Source organism: Furipterus horrens, unplaced genomic scaffold (assembly GCF_987537825.1).
Source record: "Furipterus horrens unplaced genomic scaffold, mFurHor1.1.pri manual_scaffold_3, whole genome shotgun sequence".
Lineage (NCBI taxonomy): Eukaryota > Metazoa > Chordata > Mammalia > Chiroptera > Furipteridae > Furipterus > Furipterus horrens.
Genome location: NW_028327173.1, coordinates 26,346,124 through 26,361,778, shown reverse-complemented (window position 1 = coordinate 26,361,778; position 15,655 = coordinate 26,346,124).

The following is a 15,655-nucleotide window of genomic DNA, read 5'->3' as shown; positions in this document are numbered from 1 at the left end:
CCCATCAGAATGGTGGGGCTATAGTAGAAAATGCCAGAAGAAATCAAAACTAGTAAGTAGTTCAAATCCGAGATGGATCTGGCGTTATAATGATATTCAACTGGTATGCACCAGTATGGCCAAACTGGCGTTTAAAATATTGAAATGTCTTTAGAACAGTTGGTAAATAGCTCTGGCCTGAGTCCCTGAGTAGACCTGGCTGGCCTCAGGTGTCCCGGCCTCTCCACTGCTCCCTCTTCCCACCATCCAGTAAAAGGGGCCTCTTCGGTGGCTTCTAAGAGGCTGCTCCTACACAATGGCCAGTACCCCCTCTGTCTGGTGGTGCCCGTGCTGGTTTAGAGGTAAAGGAACCTGCCCAGTCGCATAGCTAGTAAACGGCAGCACAGGAACTCAGGCTCAGAGCTGGCTGACTTTGGGACCCAGGCTTTTAACCATTTTGCCATATGGCCCATCTGTGTGCATAGAGGTGACAATAGAAGCTTCATAGCAAAGTAGTATACCAACAGTCCACTCACATACTGACCTCTGACACGTTAAAATGCTTAGGACACTTGAGTGGGTACATTTTTGTTATAGCTTCCTAAATAGCTAAGACAAATTTAAATTAGAACCAAACATTTGCAGAGCCCTTGGAGCACCTCAACACTCCCAAGTTTAAAGACCCTGAATTAGGCTAATGCAGGCTTGGTAAACTATGGTTCCCTGGGCCAAATAGAGCCTACTACCTGTTTTTGTTTAAAAAAAACAAAAACAAAAAAAAAATCTTTTACTGGAACACAGCCATGCCTCTTTGTTTATTGTATATCTATGGCTGCTTTCACACTACAATAGCGGGGTTGACTTATTTCAACAGAGACCTTGGAGATGAAAATATTTATCTGGCCCTTTACAGAAAAAGTTTGCTCACCCCCAGACTAAAGCAAACATCCCCGGCCTGCGCTTCAGTAGGAGAAACCAGCTCACATCTACCTGAGCACTCAGAGGCAAAGGCTGGCTCCACTGTTGAGGCAGCAGCACCATTTGGGGGATAGGGGGGATACGTGCCCATCTGTGGGCATCATTGGGGGTGCAGAGTCACACAGGTACCAGCTAAGTATCTCGATGTCAAACACAGCAGACCCTTGTCATCTGAGGAGTTAAGATTTCAAGTTTTGACTACTTTCAAGTGACCATGGTCTGTTGTCATTTGAAATGTGGTTGATGCACAGATTTGACTCGAGTGTACACTCCCCAGATGATGGGTGAGAGGCAGGGAGCAGAACTCCTATCTAGGGCTAAGCCCAGCTGGCTGTCCAGCATCGATGGTTTTGTTGCTCTTGACTCGTCATTGCCCTCATGGGGCCACTTGGGAATGATAGATGCCGGTGGATGGATAGCCCTTAGCTAAATACAAATTTTGGATAAAGTGAAGTGTCCAACATTGACGTCAGGACAGATCATCCATGTGCTCTATGTGGAAGCAAAAGCAAGCTCTTCACAAGGATAGTCCTGGTGAGGCTTTAGTTGGCTCAAGAGTCACTGGTCAAGTGAGAGAGAAAACTCTGGTGAAAATTGGAGTGGCAGTTTTCTTGTGCTGTGAGGTGTGGGCAAGAAGCACACATACCTCACGAGAGAATCGTGGAGCAGGAAAAATCTGCAGATTTAGGGATAACCCAGGTTCCAGGATCCATGGCAAGAACGTCAAGTGTGGAAGGCATCCTATCTACAGCCATGGTTGCGGTCGCTGTTCCATCATGATAGTCTTCTCCACTAAGCCCAGGCGTTCCAGGCAGCCACTACCAATGAGCTGGAGTGGGCATCAAAGATGAAAACCTATTTTGCCATCCACATTGTATATTGCTCTGGATGAGGCATGCAAGGCCGTGAAAGCTTATTTCTAATGCTGTCGTTCAACTCTGAGATTGTCAGGGTCTCACCCGACTCAGGCGGAACCCAAAGAGGCTTCCTTAGGAGTGCCTAAGAAGCACGTCCCTGGTTTCAAGCAAACACCCCTCCTGCCAGTAGGTGGCGCTGCAGGCCCGCGCTCAGTTGCTTATGGTGCTACTTGTTAGTGGTTTTATTTGCTGGTTACTTTTTTCTCCTTCCAGTCCGTGGTACAGTGCTACATTCTCACAGGTAGCTTAGCCAAAAACTATTGTACTTTAGACACTCTGAAAGTGTTTGTTAAGTGTACCTGTCTGTGGAGCTAATTGCTCTTACCAACAACAATGTGGTGTGTGCGTGGACACATTCAGTGTGTGCCACAGTATAAAAAACTGCATTGTATATATGTTTATGTGGGTGTGTGTAATGGGTCAGATATCTCCACTGGTGTGTGTGTGTGTGTGTGTGTGTGTGTGTGTACAGGATGGTTATCTGGTGACTAGGTGTCCTGGGTCACACATACTGATGGCCAGCCCTGCTTCCTAGGACTAGTTCTGGCTGTTCCTGTCATCTCATGGGCATTTGCCCATGTGCCTCAGACGGGCTGCTGAGGTGGGGCCCTTCATCTTTCTCTGCAGCTTCTTGCCTCTGGCCAACATGGTCTTGGCTCCAAACACTATGCCCCCCACCCCTAGCCCCTGCAGCCTTGGGAAGGAAATGGTAGAATCTGTGCTAGGATACCCCTTTGGGCTACACCTGCCGTGCCATCTCCACTTGTTCCTCCCCACCCCCTGACAGTCCAGGACTAACATGTACAGTTGGGAAGACTGTGTACTGCACAGATCCAGATGGACCCATTCACACTATGACACGAGCGGTACCTCCTAAGCAGCTGCAAAACCTACTAACTGTGCACAGCTGCCCTGGCCACCTCACGGTCATGGATGGGAAACCTGCCTTCTTCACTGCACCCCCTGGCCCAGCCCAGCCTAGGCTGGGATTCCTTCCTCTGCTGTGTGTTCTAGTCTGGCCCAGAAATGATTTACCCTTGGCCTTGGTCAGGAAGCGTTTCCCTAATGGACCATCCCCTAGAGGCCTTTGGGATTCAATTTATGAAAGTAAAATATGGCTGGCAACTTTTCAGTTACTCATCTGTAAGACAAACCAAAGCTCGGCAGACTGTGGTCACTGACCCCACACTCCTGGCCAAAGGGTAAATGTGCTTCAGGGCTGACTGTTAAGATGGGTCTGCCATGGAATTAGGGTAAAGGCCTCAGGGCTAAACTTATAAGTGCCACCAAATAGAAAATCGAGAGATCATCACAGACAAAATGCCTGGGCCAGATCCCAAACACTGATGCCTCCAAGGGACAGGCAGGAACCAAATAAGCCAAGAGGGCTAGGCAGGGTCTTAGTGAAATGAACACCACATACTCTGTCTGATGCGGCTGCTGCCCTGTGGGAACGTGGGCTGGTGTTGCCAGATATCTTACCCCATTTTTCAAGAGGAGCTGCAAATCTGGACTTTTAAATGGTGGCAACTATTTTGAATTTTGAAAACACCATGCAGGCCAAATAAAACACACCTTTTTTAAAGAGCTAAATCTGGCCCTTCAGTCTCTAGTTTTCACCCTCTGGCTCAGGTCCAGTGAGTTGAGTTTTTCAGAGCCGAGTAACTGTGTGTAGGGATATTATACTCAGTTTCACAGAGTTTTACATCTTTAAGACCTTGGAGATAACCTACTTCATCCCAGTGTGTTTAACCTGTGTACATACAAACTTGTTTACTAACTTAATAACACATATATCCTTAACTTTTAGTTTTCTACTTAAAAGCATCTCAGTACCCCAAGTTAGGACAAGATTTAAAATGAAGCCTCAACACATAGTTTGTATCTACCTGGCAGAAGCCCTGCTGTGTACCGTTTGCTGAATGACAGCTCTACCTCTGTCTTTTGCAAACGTGAGCTGCTCTCGTCTTTCTGCTAACCTAACCTCCCTGGACCGCTTTTTCTAGCAAACCTCCTAAGTGCCTCCCGGAACAGTTGGGTCACATGACTCTTTATCTGTGGGACTTAGTTGCCTGGGGATAGATAAGACTGCTCATACTTTTGTCAGCTTTGCCCTTCCTTGGTCCACTATCAGCCTTCCCCAGCCTCGAGTTCTGTCTGGCTCTGCAACCCTTACCCAATCACATGATAAAGGGTGCTGCGTGCCTGTCAGTCTGGATGCCTCTCACTCCTCATGCTTGCCTATACCTTCATTTTACAACATGGGCTTCTGCTTCTTAAAAGCCATTCAAATAAATAGAAGACAGTTAAAATAAGTGTCTATTGTCTTGTTCCCCACCCCCCTTCACAACTGTATTCACAGACTGGCTTATGGTCCCCTCAAGAAATGCCACTGGGGACACACAGAGTAGACCTGAGGTCAGTTCCATCCATGGGTGTCATGTCTCTCTGCAGACCCTCTGGCCCCACAGGAAGACCACCCTGAAGGGAGATTCTGTGATTGGGGGCGGGGTGGGGTGGGGCAGCCTGAGCCCATCAGAAGACAAGCTCCCCCCAGCAGTGCTCTTGGCATGGACTCAATGTCACTCACTACCTGGAACTCCCAAGGTAAGGATGGGGGATGGAATGGGAGGAAGAAGAGGAGCTAAAAAAGATGTGAGATGGAGGAGGAAGTGTGTGACTCAGACTCTAGCCTCAGCCTTGCAAAATCCTTCCTCCTGCCCCTCAGCCCCCTCCATAGGCCACCGCACCGAGAGCCATTCCATCCACACCAGTCTGTCCACAACCTACATCTCTCCTGCCACTCCCTTCTGCGGAGGCCCTGTCAGGGACCTCTGAAACACCGCTTCCTCAACTAGGCTCCCTTAAAACTCCATAGATCATGAGGGACAGATCACTTCCTCCCTTAGACAATATTTAGGTCCATGGTTCTTTCTCCCATAGCCCAAAGGAATTTCTCTGGTTTCATTTTGGTGTCCCCCAGCACGAAGTGGGTGTCATGTCAATAACTGTGCCTATAATTAAATAATTGAATTCCAGGCTGATAGGACTAGGCCAGCTGTTTGCAGCCAGTGTCACTTCAGGACGGCTCCCATGTGTTATTATACCCCCACCAGCCTGATATAACTTATCCAAGTTTATCTTACCCATTCCCCTGCCTCTGGTCAATTTGAGACCCAAATGTGACTCCTTGGTTCTCTGATCTGAAGTCCCCAACTTCCCACCCAGTCACCAGGAACAAGGAGCAATGTGACTCTTCATCCCTTTCCTTTCTCATACCTCCAATCCAGCAGATTCCTTCAGGGACCCTGGGGTCACCTCCTTGAGAACGTCATGGAAACTTTGTGTTCTGAGATGTCTTGGTCTCACTGTGAAGTTTTTCTAATGTCCAAAGGCCATCGGTAACAAAGCTGCTTATACTGGATTGTAGCCAATGGACCATGACTGAGGCGACAGAGAGGGCAGGGTGGTGGGAGGGGTGACAGGAGGGGTGGTGGCCCAACACCCTCTCTTGCCCAGGTCTCTGATGCCATGATTGAATCCTCCGTTTTCTGATGTGACCTTGGACTGTGTTTGGGAGCCAAAACCCCACAGCATGGTAGAGATGTGACCGTGGCTTGGAGCGTTGTGATGGAGAAATTGCGGGCACAATTCTTTCTCCTCCTTTGAGCTCTCCTTTTTCAATTTGCTGAGCTCTTCCAAGACTTGTGAGCTATGTGGCCTTTCTTTATTTGTGTTTTCTTTTGTTTATTAGTGGTCAGTTTTACTTGCCAGTAGGTCATTTATAAAACCATTTTGTATAAACAGGTAACTCAATGAATAAAATGACAAATTCACATAACAGGTAATAGAATAGATTCTCTTCTAAATACTTTATACAAATAATTTATTCTCACAATAACCCTGTGAAGTAGGTACTATTATTATCCCCGTTTTACAGATGAGGAAACTGAGGGCCAGAGAGCTAGCTAGTAAGTGGCATAGCTTGATTTAAATTCAAGTTGTCAGCTCCAGAATGTGTCTTAAGTGCCACACTATACTGGCTCTTTCTTTCTTTTTTTTTTTTTTTTAATAGAAAGGGAAAGGGAAGGAAAAAGACAGGGTCAGACACATCAATGCAAGAGAGATACACTGACTGACCGCTTTCTGCACATGTCCCAACTGGGACAGAGCATGGAGCCATGTGCCCTGACCAGGACTCAAACCTGTGACCTTTCAGTTTGTGGGATGACACCCAACCAACTGAGCCACACTAGCCAGGGCTTTCATGTACATTGTTAAGATAAAACACACACCCCTGGCTGGCATGGCTCAGTGGATTTGGTGCTGACCTGCGAACCAAAAGGTCACTGGTTCAATTCCCAGTCAGGGCATGTGCCTGGGTTGCAGGCCAGGTCCCCAGTTGGGGAAGTGGGAGAGGCAACTGATTATGTATCTCTCGCACATTGCTATTTCTCTCCCTCTCTTTCTCCCTCCCTTCCCCTCTCTCTAAAAATACATAAATTAATGAATTTTTTTTTTAAGTTAAAACACACACGAGAAAATTTAAGCATACATTAAGCTAGTCTGTGCTATCCTGAGCTTCAGGGATAGCACAAACACTTTTCTGCCATTTGGGTTACTCCAGGAGAAAAGCTTGTTTTTTAACGGGCACCTCTATATGAAGCAGAGCCATCTTTCCAGAGACAAAAATACTGGTACCCCTCGTCCCACTGCTTTTGGATCTGGCCAGGGAAGGCAGGAGTGAGATTTTCTCATCCACATCTTGCAATGGTGAAAACCAAGTCTTAGAGAGGGAAAGCAACTCGTCTGAGGACACAGGCTAGTAGATGCAGAAAGGAAATTTAATGTCAGAGTATTGAGCCAAATTCAGTGCTGTTCCCTCTGAACCCCCATATTTTCACCTGACTTCATGTGCATCATTATTCTTTCATTCATCTGGCACAGTCCCGTTAGAAGCCTTGTAAAGTTCCTTGCGGTTTAAAGCTCACCCCAATGTTAGCATAGTGCAGCCACAGCCCAAGGCTGCGAACTTGTCACCTGCTCGCTGGGCTGGGTGACCTTGCAAAGCACATATCCTCTGCAGCTGCCAGGAGGGCACATAACTCGTATTTGCCTTCAAGAGAACCAGCTGCTAGGAGTGTCATTAACCAACAGCCTCCAGCTGCTGCACCTTCAGATCTGAAGACGGGATGTTTTCCCACCGGTGATGGGGCACAGCGGGGATACTGGAGCCAGGCTATTTCAGTCCTCACTGGGGCTCCTCTAATGGACTGTCTTGACCCTGGGCCTGACCAAGCCTTTCTCAGAGCTGCATTGCAGTCTGAGGCTCTTCCCATCCATCCTTCCTTCTCCCTCTGAAGATAGGTGTCAGACCTCCATCATGATCAAACGGCTCTTCTTGCTTACTCTAGCTCCCTTTATCTTACCAGTGGTTTCCTCAGTAAATCTCTTACACCTCTAATTGGCCTTAGCCTCTGTCTTCTAGAAGACCTGAACTGACAGAGCCCCTCTGGACCATAAGGCTCGCACCCATCTGCCCCTCAGGATAGCTTGTGCCTGATGGCCCTACATTCTTCATCATTACTCAGTGGTAGAATTACTCAGTGTGGTTTCCCTGTCAACACCAGCGGTCATGATGGAAATCAATTGCAGCATAGCCAGAGGTAAGGAACAGCTGCTTCCTGAGTCTGGGGTTCCCACCCACCTCACACCCTGTCTCAACCCCATTATCACTTCCCAGCCTCCATATCCTCCACCCAAGAGGGAAAAAGGGCCTCAGAGCCTTGGACCAAGGTAGGAGCCCTGAATTTTAATCCAGTTTCCACTGCTGACTTTCCTTCTCTGAGCTTCTGCTTTCCCCATCTGTACAGTGGGACTTCGGCTTGGTTGGCCTGCGTGGGGGAAGGAGGACCATGGCTATTTGGGGGGTTCAAGAAATACCTTGGCACCTGGTAAGCTACTTCCTCTGCCTGTTGAGACCAGACCTGGTGGGAATCTCACTTGGCAGTAACAGGGCGAGGCCAGGCCTAAAGCTCTGTCCTGCTAATGCTTGGGTACCCACAGATTAGGGGTGCTGTGCCCGGGCTCCTGGGAGTGGCCCTCAGCCCCAGAAAAGACAGCTCTCTGGGGAACCACAGGCAGGGGAGGTAAGCAGACAGTTGCAATGTCTTGAGGTCAGGCTACCCTAGAGGGAATCTTGGGAGTACAAGGAGGCGGTACTAGTACCTGAAGGAGGCTAGACAGGCTTCCTAGAGAGGGGCTTTTGTGTTGGGCATTGAAGGCTGAGTAGGAGTTTTCCAGATAAAGGAAAGGGCTTTGAGGTAGACCCAACATAGACTTGGAAGCAAGAACCTATGTTCTGTGTTCTAATACATAAGAGAAATGACAGGACTCTGGTGGAGATCAGGGAAGTGGTGAGAATGAGCTGTGCCCAGACCATGAAGGATCTCTAATAAGGTCAAGATTCTCTACAGCCTTCACTATTATACCTAGGAGGCAGATGGTAGTCTTACTTTTAGTTTATAGATGAACAAACTGAGGACCTGTGAGAGGGAGAGGAGCTCTGGCAGGAATGCACTGGGCGGTGTCAGGACCCAATTAGTCTTGGGAACCAGAGGCCAAGTCATCTTCTTATTGCGTGGGCAACGCCAAGGGCCATCTCTGCCCCCTCCCCCGCCCGTTGCCATGGCCATCTGACATCAGGGAGCGTGGTGTCCTCGGTGTCTCTCCTTCCTCCACCCCCCATGTCCTTGTCTGTGCTGACATCATGTACACATGGGAGAGAAGTCTGCGGAGATTCCAGAGCGGCTGGAGTGTGGGAACCGCGACAGATGCTGCTGGCGCTGCCCCAGGCCGAGAAGCCTCTGGAGCCTCTGGGCACTGTTGAGGGGGCTCTGGAATGTGTCCGAGGCCTCTGGCTTCCTCCGTTGCAGCCCCCCAAGCCTGGGAAAGCAACAGAGGCTCTGATCACCCAGCCGCCATTTGGGCCTTGAGCAGCCTGTGTGGGGCGTTGTGCTGCCTGCACACAGGGGTGTATGTGCATCAAACCGTGCAGCCAGCCCAGCCAGTCGGCTCTCAGGGGTCCTAAACTGGGGCCACCGGGGCCCCAAAGATGGATCATGACCCTCACGAACTCTGTGGCCCAGGGTTGGAGAAGGGAACCAACCCAACATTGTCCACCACCTTCACTGGAGAAGGCGCTTGGGAGTGTGTGTGTGTGTGTGTGTGTTAGACAGACAAACAGACACAGACAGATGGTCCCACCCCCACCCCGTGGGCCCCAGGGGTGGCTGTGCACCGCCTGTTCATCACATGTGGCTCACAGCAGCTGCACATTCCGTCAGTGACCAGCTGTGGTGGCAGCTGGGGAGGTGGAGTGAGCACTGATGGGTCCCAGGGGAGCAGGGGAGGAGGGCAAGGGGAGGACAGAAAGGGCCTGGGAGAGCAGGGGTCAGGAAGGGGATGAGGAAAGGAGGCTCAGACTGTTCTCAGGATAAAACACCGAGCAGGATGCCTGCCATCTGGGCAGGAGGCCCGTAGATGTGGGCCTCAGCACAGAGAGCGGGGGGCGGGGTGTCCAGGACAAGTCCAGCACACCCTGGCTACGTCTTGGCACATAGTTGGACAAACACGAGTGTAAGGAGGAATACTGGGCAGTTGGACAGATGGGTCTGAAGCTCAGGAAAAAAAAAAGTCTGTATTGGAGATTTAAATTTGGGAGTCATTGGCTCATAGGAGGTAAAGTTGTGAGATGAGATGAATCTCTTAAGGAGAGACTGCACGGAAACAGAGGCTTAGTCAAATGCTAACGTCGTCGCCAAGCTCTCACTCTAAATGCCAGGCACTGCTCTACACATCCTACGTCATTTGATTCTCACAACAAGCCTGCAGAGTGAGTATTGTTATCGTCACATTTGCCGATGAGAAAACCATGGCATAGAAAGGTCTCCCTTACTCTGGTTCACCTCCTACCTTACTGTGAGGCTCTAGGGATGTTTCTGTCCCTTTCTGGGTCTGTGTCTCCAGACACAAAAGGAGGGCCAAGCCTCTGCAAAGGGAAGACCGCGCTGGCTGGGTGGCTCAGTTGGTTGGAGCATCGTCCCATACACCAAAAGGTTGCAGGTTTGATCCCCAGTTAGGGCACATACCTAGGTTGCGGTTTCAATCCCCGGTTGGGGTGTGTATGGGAGGCAACCAATCAATGTTTCTCTTTGGCTATTCTTTTCTCACTAAAATCAATAAACATATCCTTAGGTGAGGATTTAAAAAAAAGGGAAGACTGAGTGCCATCCAGGTGCTCCAGCCCCCTACCCCGCCTCTCCTGGACCAGGATAGTACCTACTCTGACTCTGTGACTGTTTTCCCAGGGGCCAAGCACCACCTCCTCCACAGGGAAGGTAGAGGCCTTCAGGAGCCCCCCAGCTCCCCTCCCTATCCTAGTTACTTGGCCAATATTTATCAGGCATCTACTATGTGCCAGACACTGCTAGGCACAGAGGAGACAACAGTGAGCAAACAACTTGGTTACTGCTTTTATGTGCTAGAGACAGACATAAATGATTTCACAGTTAGTGGCTACCAACCACTGAGCACTGCCCCGAGCCTCTTTGTGCCAACCATCCTCTCCTCTGGTACCCTAGGAAAGCTCCATCGCCCAGCAGTGAGGCTCAGTGCCCAGCCTAGCAGAGGTCACTGTTTCAGCAATGGCCCACGTGCAACCCAACCATTTGGAGCCCAGGTCATGTAGTTTAGTAATTAAATACCAGCTCTGAGAGCAGACAGGGGTTCACCTGGTGTGTGAGTCAGGAATTGAGAAAGTTCCCTGGGGCTGGAACTTGCCTTTGAAAATCTCTTCCTGCTTGCTCAGATCCAGGGCTGGGGGGTGGGGGAAGTGGGGAGGGTAGAGGTCTTCTCTCTGCCTCCCTCCCTTTGAACTTAGGCTGATTGCCCTTCCTGGGCTCCCAGGGGCTCACCTCTGCCTATGCCTAAGCCCACTCCATCAGTGTGTAAGTCCTGCCCCGTCCCGTCCCCTCCCCCCAACACCCCCCTCCCGGCCCCCTGCCCCCCCAGATCCTGCTGGCTGCTGGAGTTACTTTTGTGCCCTCGCTCATTGGTCTGCCCCTTCTTCAGACCTGCTTCTGCTTCCTCCTGCGGACACTTCCCAACCCAGGGACCTGGCCCCCACTTCGTCCTCCTCCATTCATGCCAGGCCTCTGTGGCCTTGCGATTGCACACTTTCCTCTTAGAGCCCCTGGGCTGTGACCATCCCTTGCTCTTGGCCTTCTCTGGCCTGGGCCCCTGGTGCTCCCTTCTTGCACGAGTTTCCCCCTCCCCAGAGTTTCTCTTGCTGTTGTTCCCCATGCTTCTATGCTGGGTTTTCCTTCTTTTGCTCTACACTAGCTCCTTGTGATATCTCATGTACCCCACGGCTTCAGCTACCAGTCACCAAATCTCTGCTCCAGCCCAGACCTCTCCAGGTTCTCCCCCTGGGTACCCCAGGGGTCTCACACACAGCATGGCCACATTGAATGTTTTACTTTCTCCTGTGTCTTCCATTGGTGCCTGTCACCTTCACACACTCAGTCACCCAGACAAGACCCCCGGCATCACTCTAATCTAAACCGGTCCCAACTGCCTGGCCTGTTGCACAAGTCTCTTGATTGGTCTGCCCCACTCTAACGCACGATGCAGTGGCTAGCTGCATGAATCTGGGTGCCAGCTTGCCTGGTTAGAGTCCCAGCTCTACCACTTACTAGCTGTGCTATCATGGTAAGTTACTTAACTTCCCTATGTCTCATTAAATGAAATTATAACATATAATAATAGTAACTTCTAGTATAGGTTGTTGTGAGGTTTGCATTAATGTATGACATAGTACAGTACCTGATACATGGTAAGTACAGTAAAATTTTATTTTTATTATTTATTTATTTCACAAAATTTTTTTTAGAGTAGTACCATTTTATTATTTCATTTTATTTATCTTTATTATTCATTTATTTTTAGAGAGAAGAGAAGAGGGGGAGAAAGAGAGGGACAGAAATGTCAATGTGTGGTGGCCTCTCATGTGCCCCCATACGGGGACCTGGCCCGCAACCCAGGCATGTGGCCTGACTGGGAATCGAACCAGTGACCCTCTGGTTCTCAGGCCAGCGCTCAATCCACTGAGCCACACCAGCCAGGGCTCACAAAAAATTTTAATGCTTACCATGCGTAGACACTTTGCTAGGCACCAAGGGGCATAATAATGAACAACAAAAACGATCCTGCCCACCCTCTGCCCTGGGTATCCCACTAAGCGAAAGGTCGCTGGTTCAATTCCCGGTCAGGGCATATGCCTTGGTTTGGGGTTTGGTCCCTGGTTGGGGCACATGTGAGAGGCAACCAATCAATCTTTCTCACCTCAGTGTTTCTCTCCCTCTCTTTCTCCCTCTTCCGCTCTTTCTTTAAAAAAAAAAAAGATTCTGTCCCCAAGAACTTCACAATATGGAAGCCTTTTCATAAAAGTCCCATGGAATGATGTTTTCCTGGTGCTTGATCAAAACAAAACCAAGCAAAAGCAAACAAGCTGGATTCCACACCTCCCTCCAGCTGTTCTCCTAGTGTACTTTCCCATCTGCCGGCAAGTACTTATTGCACACCTACTGCCTACCAGGCACGGTGCCGGGTGCTGGGTGCCGGAGAGTCAGCTGTGAACAGAAGAGACAAATCTCTACCCTCAATGACTTTATCTTCTGGTGGGGGACAAGGAAAATAAATACATATATCAACATGTATAATACCAATGATAGCGATAATGCTGTGTTGTGAAATAAGGCGAGGTGGGGGATACAGAGTGACTGGGAAATTGGTGGCTATTTTAGATAAAGGGTCAAGAGAGTCCTCGCTGAGAATGTAATATCTGAGCAAAGACCTGCATGGAGTGAGGTAATCTGAGAAGATCTGGGGGAAGAGGATTCCAATTTTGGTATATGTTCTGCTGAAGTGAGCACCAGAAGAGAATTCCAGGTAGAAGAAACTCCAAATGCAAACAAGCATGAACTGTTTGTGGAATGGCAAGAAGGCTCTAGTGGCTGAGTGAGCAAGGCAGGAGCAGGGGCCAGAGCTTAGGGTCACCATAGAGCCAGGATGCCCTGGAATGTCCCAGCATAGTTATTAGTTATTGCCTCCTCTCACTTGCAAAGGTGCCCAGGTTTAGATGATAAATTATTAAGTCACCCTACTTATGGGCCATGAGAAGCAGCTGGCATTTTATCCTCCATGTGGTGGGAAGCCCATAGATGGTTTTAAGCAAGAAGTGACATGATCTGACTAACATTTTAAAGAATTATGACCAAGTACTCAAAACACCCTTCTGGCTCCTGCAGCACCCTCTCTTCCTCTCGTCCACCTCCCAGTCTCCTCTGGTAGCTCGTTCTCTTCTGCTCAACATCTAAATCTTGGGGGTTCTCCCGATCACTAATTCTCCACCAAGGGTGATTTCTCCCCAGGGAATGTTTGGTATTATCTAGAGACATTTTAAATTGCACAACTGAGGCAGGTACTACTGGCATTTAGCGGATAAAGGCCAGAGATGCTGCTAAACATTCTACAATGCACAAAACAGCTCCACCCAGTAAACATTTCCCAGGCCAAAATGTCAATAATGCTGAGGTTAAGAAACCCTGCACTAGATTAGCACAGTTCAATAAAAATAGATGGGAGCTGTATATACAATTAAAAATTTTCTAGTATTCACATTAAAAATACTAAAAAGAAAAAAGTGAATTTTAATAATACATTTTATTAAATCCAATATGTATAAATATTATCATTTCAACGTGTAATCATTATAGAAATATAAATGAGATCTTTTATTTCTTTCCTTTAAAAAAATCCGGTATATATTTCACATCTATTACACATAGGAATTCAGACCAGCCACGTTTCAAGTGCTTAGTAGTCTCATGATTATTGTATTGATGGCATAGCTCTAGGCTCAGTAGTAGATAATATAGCCTCATGTTTAAGAGCTGTAAAAGGTCGCAAAGCCTAATGGCCTGGCTCTGGAACCAAACTGCCTTGCTGAATTCCAGCCCTTCCATTTACTACCTGCTCACCTTAAGTAGTTACTCCATTTCTCTGTACCTTTGTTTCTCATCTGCAAAGTGGGGATGCTACTACTTTATAGAGTTGTCAAGGATTAAATGAGTTAACACAAAACAGTTTCAAGTGCTTTTGAAGTGCTTACCAAATGTTAATTATTTAGATAGGCCCCTCCTTGGTCCCCATCCACACTTTCTCTCTAGGTAATGTTTCCTCCCAGAGCTTTAAGTGCCACCTCTTACCTAATGACTTCCAAATTTACATACCCAGCTTAGACCTCTTTTCTGAGCTCCAGACTTCCTATCTAACTGTGCACCCCATTTTGATGACCCAGGGCATCTCACAGGAACATACCCACAACACAGCCCTTGACCTTCCCCTGCAAATCTGCTCACACAGGACAGATATCTGGGAGGCATGATTTCTGCCTTTCCGGGGAATGCATAGTGCATGGATTGTGCAACTTCTATATTGATTCAGGTTTCTACTCCATTGGTGTGTGTCTACGGACATTCGATGAGTGCTGAAGGCATCTGTAAGAAGAGTCCAGAGCTGTGTCTGGGGTGACCACCAGGGCCTCCCGAGGAAGCACAGGCTGTAGGTATAGACCACTCCTGCCAGCTGTGTATCAGCGTGTCTGTATATATGTCTTTGTGTACTTGGTCAAGTGGTTGTTGTGTCTATGAACACGTGTGGATCAGAGCATGGGAATGTTCTTTCCTCCCACCATAATCACATGTCTCCAAGCAGGTCTTGCTGTGGGGGTGAAAGTACAGTCATTCTCAGGTGACCAACTCCATTCTCTAAATGAAGGGTGACTTCCTCTGGGTCTTGGTGGGTGAATCCAAGGGAAGGACTGCTCTGACACACTATGTCAAGCCCGTCTTCCCACCTCCTCCTCCCTGCCTGTGAAGTCCCCTTCCAGGATGCTCCCATCTGCTTCCTTCTGAACCTTGGGGAATTCTCTGAGGTACTGGCCCATTAGATGGCAGGTGAATCTCTGAGAATCTTCTGTAAGTCCCCCTCTCTAGGGGCTGGAGCCCTCACTGAGTGGACAGTTTGGTCTGTTGGGTCCCCTTTTGAGGCCTGCCACAGCTTCAGAACGAGCTCTCTCCTGGTGCTCTTGGCCTAGGACAGCTTTGATTCTGATGAACTGATTTCCAGAGACAACCCGCCGCCACCACCATCCAGTCAGGTCTTCAGGGACCTCGGCCAGAGCCGGTCCTGCTCTGGTGGTGCAGCCACAATCACTACTGTTCCTTTCAGGGATGACAGCCACCTCTCATAGGTCTGGCCACCTGCCACCCCCACCCCCACCCCCACCGGCGCGCACGCACACACACACATTCCACTAGCTTTGGACCCCTATGGGAGAAGCTGCTGGGGGATTCTTGTCCATGATCAAGCCACAGCTACCCCCACCAACTCTCAACAAAATGGACGTGTGGGCTGCCCCCAGAACCCCAAGGCCGGAGCCGGCGGGATCGACCTTTGCACGTGCTCGTGCATCGTGGCGTGGCGCTTCCACAGACGGGCAGCGCCCGAGGCAAACTGGGGACAATCAGGGACTCCTGGCTTTCCACGGAGGCCTCCAAGGGCACCTGCCCAAGGCCACCCAGCGCGCTGTGGCCGAGCTGGTGGAGCGGAGCCAGACCTCCCAGCCGTCGGTGGGGGCGGTGACCGCCAAGGGCCTT